Source organism: Eurytemora carolleeae, unplaced genomic scaffold (assembly GCF_000591075.1).
Source record: "Eurytemora carolleeae unplaced genomic scaffold, Eaff_2.0 scaffold1325, whole genome shotgun sequence".
Taxonomy (NCBI): Eukaryota; Metazoa; Arthropoda; class Copepoda; order Calanoida; family Temoridae; genus Eurytemora; species Eurytemora carolleeae.
The window spans coordinates 87,074-94,125 of NW_019397343.1; positions in this window are offsets into that span (position 1 = coordinate 87,074).

Genomic DNA, 7,052 nt, shown 5'->3' on the forward strand with positions numbered 1-7,052 from the left:
CATCCATCTATCAGATGCATCTTAAAATTTCTTTGGAATGATCTGCCCGTCCGGGCAGATCAATTATTGTTTAATCCTTAGCACAACGCTATTTTTACTAAATTCTTAAATGTATGACAAACATAATTTAAATATATTTTATAATCAATGAAATTCGATGACGACTTGAATGATCATTTTGAAAATTCAGATATTTTTCATAATATCCACCACTCAAATCTCTTTTGAATAATATTCATATAGCCGTACACATCCCGAAATTTGCACCTAAAGTTTGAAGTTCCAAATTCTACCGTTAGGTGTCTCTAGTTACAAACTTTCAGCATGAACATCTATCTGTAATCTTTTTATTTTCGTAATGATAAAATTAAATATCGCTGAATTTTATGTTTTAAAACTAAAACAGCGTAAATATTAGAGAATTTATAAAATATTAATTTTTTACCTATCTATATCTAATATTTTTAGAATAACATTGTGTCACTGTACAATTATAATTACGACTTCACGACCACGTGAATAGATAGAATAAGTATTATTTGAAAGATCGGCCCGTTAGGGCAGATCTATTGTTGTAATGCAACCTTAGTATAATTCTTTGCGTACATATTTTAAATATTTTTCATTATTATAAACGTACATTCGATGAGGGCTTGAATCATTTTGAAAATTCAGATTTTTTTCATAATATCCCCCTCCCTCCAATCAGGGGCGTACGAGGGGGGNGGGGGGGTTCTTTTAATATTACATCTTCCTCAGGCAATCTACATTCTACATTGCATTGCATTGCACTCACCCAAACTAAAAGATTAAGAAAAAAACTAAAATATATTCTGATTCACAACCATGCCCTTCAAAGCTTTTTCTGATCAAGTATGGCATTAAAAATACATGTTTCCCATTTTGAAAACTGAATATTTTTATTTGTGGTTTCTCTATAAAAGTGACTCGCGCATGTCTTGCTTCAGTATCGATGGAGAAATGAAGGTTTCAAAGGTACATCGGACCTGCCACTCTATAAATGGAGGGTCACTTGAAATTACGCATGTATTCTATATAAGTATAATTACATCGTATAAAAAGTTATTCATTTATTCATTTATTTAATTATTCATTTATTCAATTATTCATTTATTGTTGTATTCCGGACTGAACCAGAAAAGGGCGAACAGTCCCTTAGATACAATGAGAGATCGGAGAGACCAGATTGATTCAGTACAACCCGAGCCGCTGCAGTAAACACAAGTTTCCTGCATACAGCCGCTCTGGGTCCTGTGCTACATACAGCGTACAGGATATTTATATATTTACAGTGAGTTTCCATGAAGATGAGCAGTGAAGATTAGATGATGATGAATCCCGCATACCGAGTGACACCTGATAATGGATATGATAAAGATACAACTGAGGATGCAGCCAAAGATGCAGCTAAAGATGCAGCTGAAAATGCAGCTGAAGATGCAGCTGAAGATGCAGCTAAAGAGGCAGCCAAAGATGTAGCTGAAGAGGATAAGGATGCAGCGGAAGATGAGAGTGTCCCAAGCTTGGAGACTGACCTCTCATCATATGACGACCAGACCAACATTCTTGGGACAGGAGGAAGGAGTTCTACCTTGAGAGATCATGTGGATCATGAGGATCAAGATTGTCCTCAGCCCTTTGATGAACGGGCACTTACTCCACCTTATCTCCTAGTATCTGGGATCCTCCTGGACGCCATGGAGCCCAGTTACATGAGTTCCTCCATTCAACCAGGAAGAAGATATTGGACCAGTTGTTCGTGCAGGTTCTGAGGATGAAGAGATATCTGGAGGAACAAGGGAGGTTAAACTTGATCCCTGAGTTATGAGGCATTATTAGAGGGTTTATCCCTCCTTTAAGATGATGGGATCCAAGCTTGATAGGATTGCAGAGATCTCAAGAGATCCTGCTCATGATACTAAATAAGATCATTCTTATTCATTTGATAAGGTCCCCAGGGATCATGATCATGATCTAATAAATAAAGATCATGGCCAATACTCATTTGACTTTATATTAAAAGTATGTTTATGTGATTAAAAATATCTAATAAATACAAATGTACTAGATTATTGTTTTATTTATTGGGATGGAACAAGGTTACAAAGATATGGGAAATATCGGGTATCAGACCACTCTAGGACTGGAAGATATGACCTTGTCTATTATTTTATATATACATTGACGGATCAACCAAACATAATGAGTTGGTCCCGGAAAGATCAGTATCTGTTACCTGAGCTAGATTGTAGTATTCTTCGGATACTGCTACATGATGCTAAATAGGGTCATTATTATTCCTTTGATCGTGATCATGGTCTTAATAAATAAGGATCATGATCGATTGCTAATATGTTTTGTAACTGTAATAATACGTCAGTATGTCTCATTTATGTAATAAGTAAATAAATGTTATGTACGATGCTTAACTAATTTATCAAAGTTATGAGTTAGAGATCTACTGTAAAAGTTTTATTTGTCAGAAATTACGACATTATTCATTTATTCATTTATTCATTTATTCATTTATTCATTTATTCATTTATTCATTTATTCATTTATTCATTTATTCATTTATTCATTTATTCATTTATTCATTTATTCATTTATTCATTTATTCATTTATTCATTTATTCATTTATTCATTTATTCATTTATTCATTTATTCATTTATTCATTTATTCATTTATTCATTTATTCATTTGTTTATTTCATCAGGACATTTTTTCGAAATTATAAACATTTGTTCAACATTATGAACATTTCGTTCAACCTTAGGAACTTAATATGATCGACATTATGAACAATTTGTCTGACACTATGAACATTTTGTTTAACATTATGAACATTTTGTTCAACATTATGAACATTTTGTTCAACATTTAGAACAATTTGTTCAACATTCTAAATACTTTGTTTAACATTTTAAACTTTTTGTTCAACATTATGAACAATTTTTTCAAAATTAAGAACATATTTTGTTCAACATAATGAACACATTACTCAAATATTAGGTCTTTCGGATTTATCAAATTGTACAAATCCGATCATTGTTTTTTATTACATGAACAATTATTAATTAATTCACATTGAGAACTAAATCTTACAATTGTACATCTAAGACATAAAATACAAAAACAAAAACTTGGCTTGATTTGTAGGTTATATGTACTATGTAGCTCTGTACGCAGAGAAAAATATATGCATTGTCAGATTTAGAGATAGAGCTTTCAAATATCAATGAACTTTAACACAATCATGATAAACAGGTTTGCTAATTTGGTTATGAAATGCTCCTGTTGGGTTTCAACTTGACACCTTGGTTTAAATCCGTTTTAAAATACTCGGGTAAAATCTACGGTTAAAAAACGAATTTATCTCTGCTTTTAAACTTAAAAAGAAGATTTTAAACCGTCTAAAACCTTATCTACATCTACTCAAAACACTCTGTAAAACCGTTTTAAAAACGTTTTCAGTACACGGGTGGGTTCTGGTTTTAAAATAATCGACTTTTACCCTGATTTAACTCCGCAATTTGTGTTAGTTGATGTACCATTTAAGGTTACACAAAACCTGAAAATCTAAGAAGAATAACAATAAGAAATATGATAAGGATTATATTGGACTATCAGGACTTTTGAAGACTATAAGAGAAAAACAGGGGTAAGCCCTTACTGGCTGTTACGCGAGCCATGCTGTGTGTATAAAGTCTGCTTATCGCCCCTGTGTATTTCTGAGTTCTCCCTGAAGATCTGTACGGAATGTATTGTGAAAGAACTAGTTTTAGGAACTGTTTACAGACTGACTACGCAGGCGCAAGATTTCTCGCGGAGTAATGAATAGTTTATATCAGTAAATGTTTATTCGTCTTGCAAGTTTTAACCGTGTCCAGAATTCTGGGATCACTGTAAGCTAGAAAACAACTCCAGCAGATTGTGATTGCAGACCTAGGGATGAGTCCTGTGGATATAGCGTTGGTGAAGAAGTACAAGACTGTTGATGTTCCAGCTGTACATTCAGCAGCAGGGAATATACAGAAATCTCTGCGATAAGTACAGCACATTAAAAACTGAAGAGATCATCATATCTTTACACCCATATCTAGTGAGAGATTCCAAATTTGCTGACGGATTAAACAAAGACAAAACATTTGAAGAATATTTTCTATCGAATATATTGAGAAACTTAAGAAATATTTGCAAACATATCAAGTATAATTTCGGTGACTTTAGTTTTCGAAGTAGCAAACTTTCAACAGTATTAGGATATAAACCAGAGGTGGTTAAGGGGGATATGGATAATCCTAGTTATTACAAGGAATCCATAGATGCTATAAAGAAGAAAGCAGACAAATTCATCTGTATAAGGGAAGAAAAGTTTAATCTTTCTTTGAAGAACAGCTTAATAAGAGAGAAATTGAACTGTTCAGATATGATGATGTAGAACATTATAGTGATAAACTAAAGAATTTTATAAAATCTGATAGTGGTTGTCTTTTAACCAATAGTGAACTAGCCAGAGGAACAGAGTGCCAATTCTCTGTTATATTATCAGGATGGTATCTCTAGTTTCTCTTTGCTAAGGTGTACAGTTAACCTTGTAGCCTGTATCCCACAGGGTGGTGTAGATGTGGACTCCGAGGGACCAGGACTCCTCACTATACAAGGATCCCCGGGAGATCCTGCTCTATACACCCAGCTCAAGGTTGAGTTAAACGAGACACCATATAACAAATCTAACAAGTTTGTTTTCCTTCTTGGTGAAAAACTCCCTCCAGGAGTAGAAATAATCAAGAAAGAATACAAATTTCCAAATACTAAGCAAGAGTTTGATAAACACCTTGATAGTATAGAGCAGGGTTGTATCATATATTATCATGAGGAAACAACAGATAATGATCAGGGTGCTAAGCAGCTCGTTAAATGGTTGAGGGGAATATCAGTTCCCTTCATATATTCAATCTGTTTATCACACTCTGTAGAAATATTCTTGTTTGATTGGGATACAATGTTCCCACAGTAGTTTCCTTAACATGTAGTTTATATTAAACTAGCTGAAGATCCCGGCGTTGCCCGTGGAAAAAAATTTTGAAAAAAAAATTTCGATTTTTTTAGCCTATCACACCCCCGGCCACCCATGAGTGTCCACAAAAAGTTTCAACCAAATCAGTCCAGCCGTTTGGCCGGCTATACGCAACATATATATACCAATGTCGTGTTTTATTATATAGATAGGTTTATGTTATGTTACCTATTTATCTATCTATCTTCTTAAAGTATGTCTAAAACATTTTCTATGGTTTATTAAGATTCTGTCTGTCTGTCTCAATCTCTATATCTCTCTATTCATTTATCTATTTATCTATCTATCTTACATCTTTTTATCAACCTATCTATCTATTTATCTATCTATCTATCCATCAATTTATCTATCTATCTATCCATCCATCTATCTATCTATCTTACATCTTTTTATCTGTCTGTCTGTCTATCTACAGGGTGAATAAAAAAAAAGTGTGATTTGCGGCGCCTGGTGCAAAATTGTACCTTTTTTGTGCAACTCTCCTGCATGGTGTTTTTTCAATATTTTTTGAAAATTTGTAATTTTTTTGGTACTCAAATGGCCCGAAAGAAAATCCGCGAACCTTTTTTCTCTAAAAAACAAAAGTTCAGAAAAGCAAAATATATAAATTATCTCTATCGAAATCTAAAAATTTTTAAAGATTGAATCAAAGAATCACAGAAAATTTTCAAAATTGTAATAAGAAAATTCACAATTTTCAGTTCTGGTCTTATTGTTAAAGAAAAGTTATTTAAATATATGCTGTTCAGTTTAAACCTTAAGAACCATTGAAAAATACCAGAACTGAAAATTGCGAATCTATCTAAACTTATGCTTTCCAGCTATTTTTTGTAAACCATAAGTGATAGTCTGTATCCATATTTATTTTTATTGTAATCCATAAGTGATTCTATGTATCAATGTTAAATCTTATTTTTTCATTAAATCATGTTTTTATCCACAATCTTGTTATATTTAAGATATTAAATATCAATTGTATAACATATAGTTGATGTAATGTTCTATTCTAAATATATCTGTGCAGTGTGAATATATCTGGTGTGCACTCTGTGCAACACTCTGTGCAGTGTGAATATATCTGGTGTGCACTCTGTGCAGTGTGAATTACTATTTAAGATTGGAATCAAGGAGTATTTGAGTATGTCAAGTTAAAGTAAAGAAACAAATTCTGATTTTCTAATCCCTAATCTTTGCAACCAAATGGTGTAGATCTTAGATTTTTAAAACTATAAATTGTAAGATCAAATACTTTAAATGTGAAATATAAAAATGACATAGAAAGTTTTAAAATTGAGCTTTATAGAATGTCATCAAGCTTTTATGTATATGCATAAATTTAACTAAGTTTTATTTTTAGTTTTGTGTACTTCGAAAAATGCTTTATTTCAGATTTTCTTCTATAATTTTAGGCAACTCAAGCCTTCCTCCCTCCGTACATCCTTGAAATCATTATTCCAATGTTCGGCAAATTGATCCATACAACAGGGGATGGGATGCAGAGCCACCATGAGCCCCGTGAAATGACCCACGGAGCCTTCTGATACACAGAATCCCCTCAGAGCCCTGCAAAACCGTCTCCGTGCCTCTGATCTCCGCTTTTATTTACCTTTTATGGCTCAACCAACCAAAAATCAAAATATATCCCTTAATAGTAGAATCCACAATAGTTTAAAGAATAGGATAATCCACAAAGTTAAAATAATAATTCATTCAATTGATTTTGAATTGTTTTCTTGTGAAAAGTTTACACAAAGCCACAATAAAAGCAAAAATTCGAGTATTGTAAAATAATATAAAATATAAAACTGCAGTAGTAATTCACAAGTTCTTTTCTTGGAGACCAAATGCTGTGCATGAAGACAGAATGGCGGAGTGTTAACAAGAGACGGGGAGACGGGTTTGCGGGGCTTGGAGGGCATTCTTGTTAACCATTAATTTTAAGACCTCTG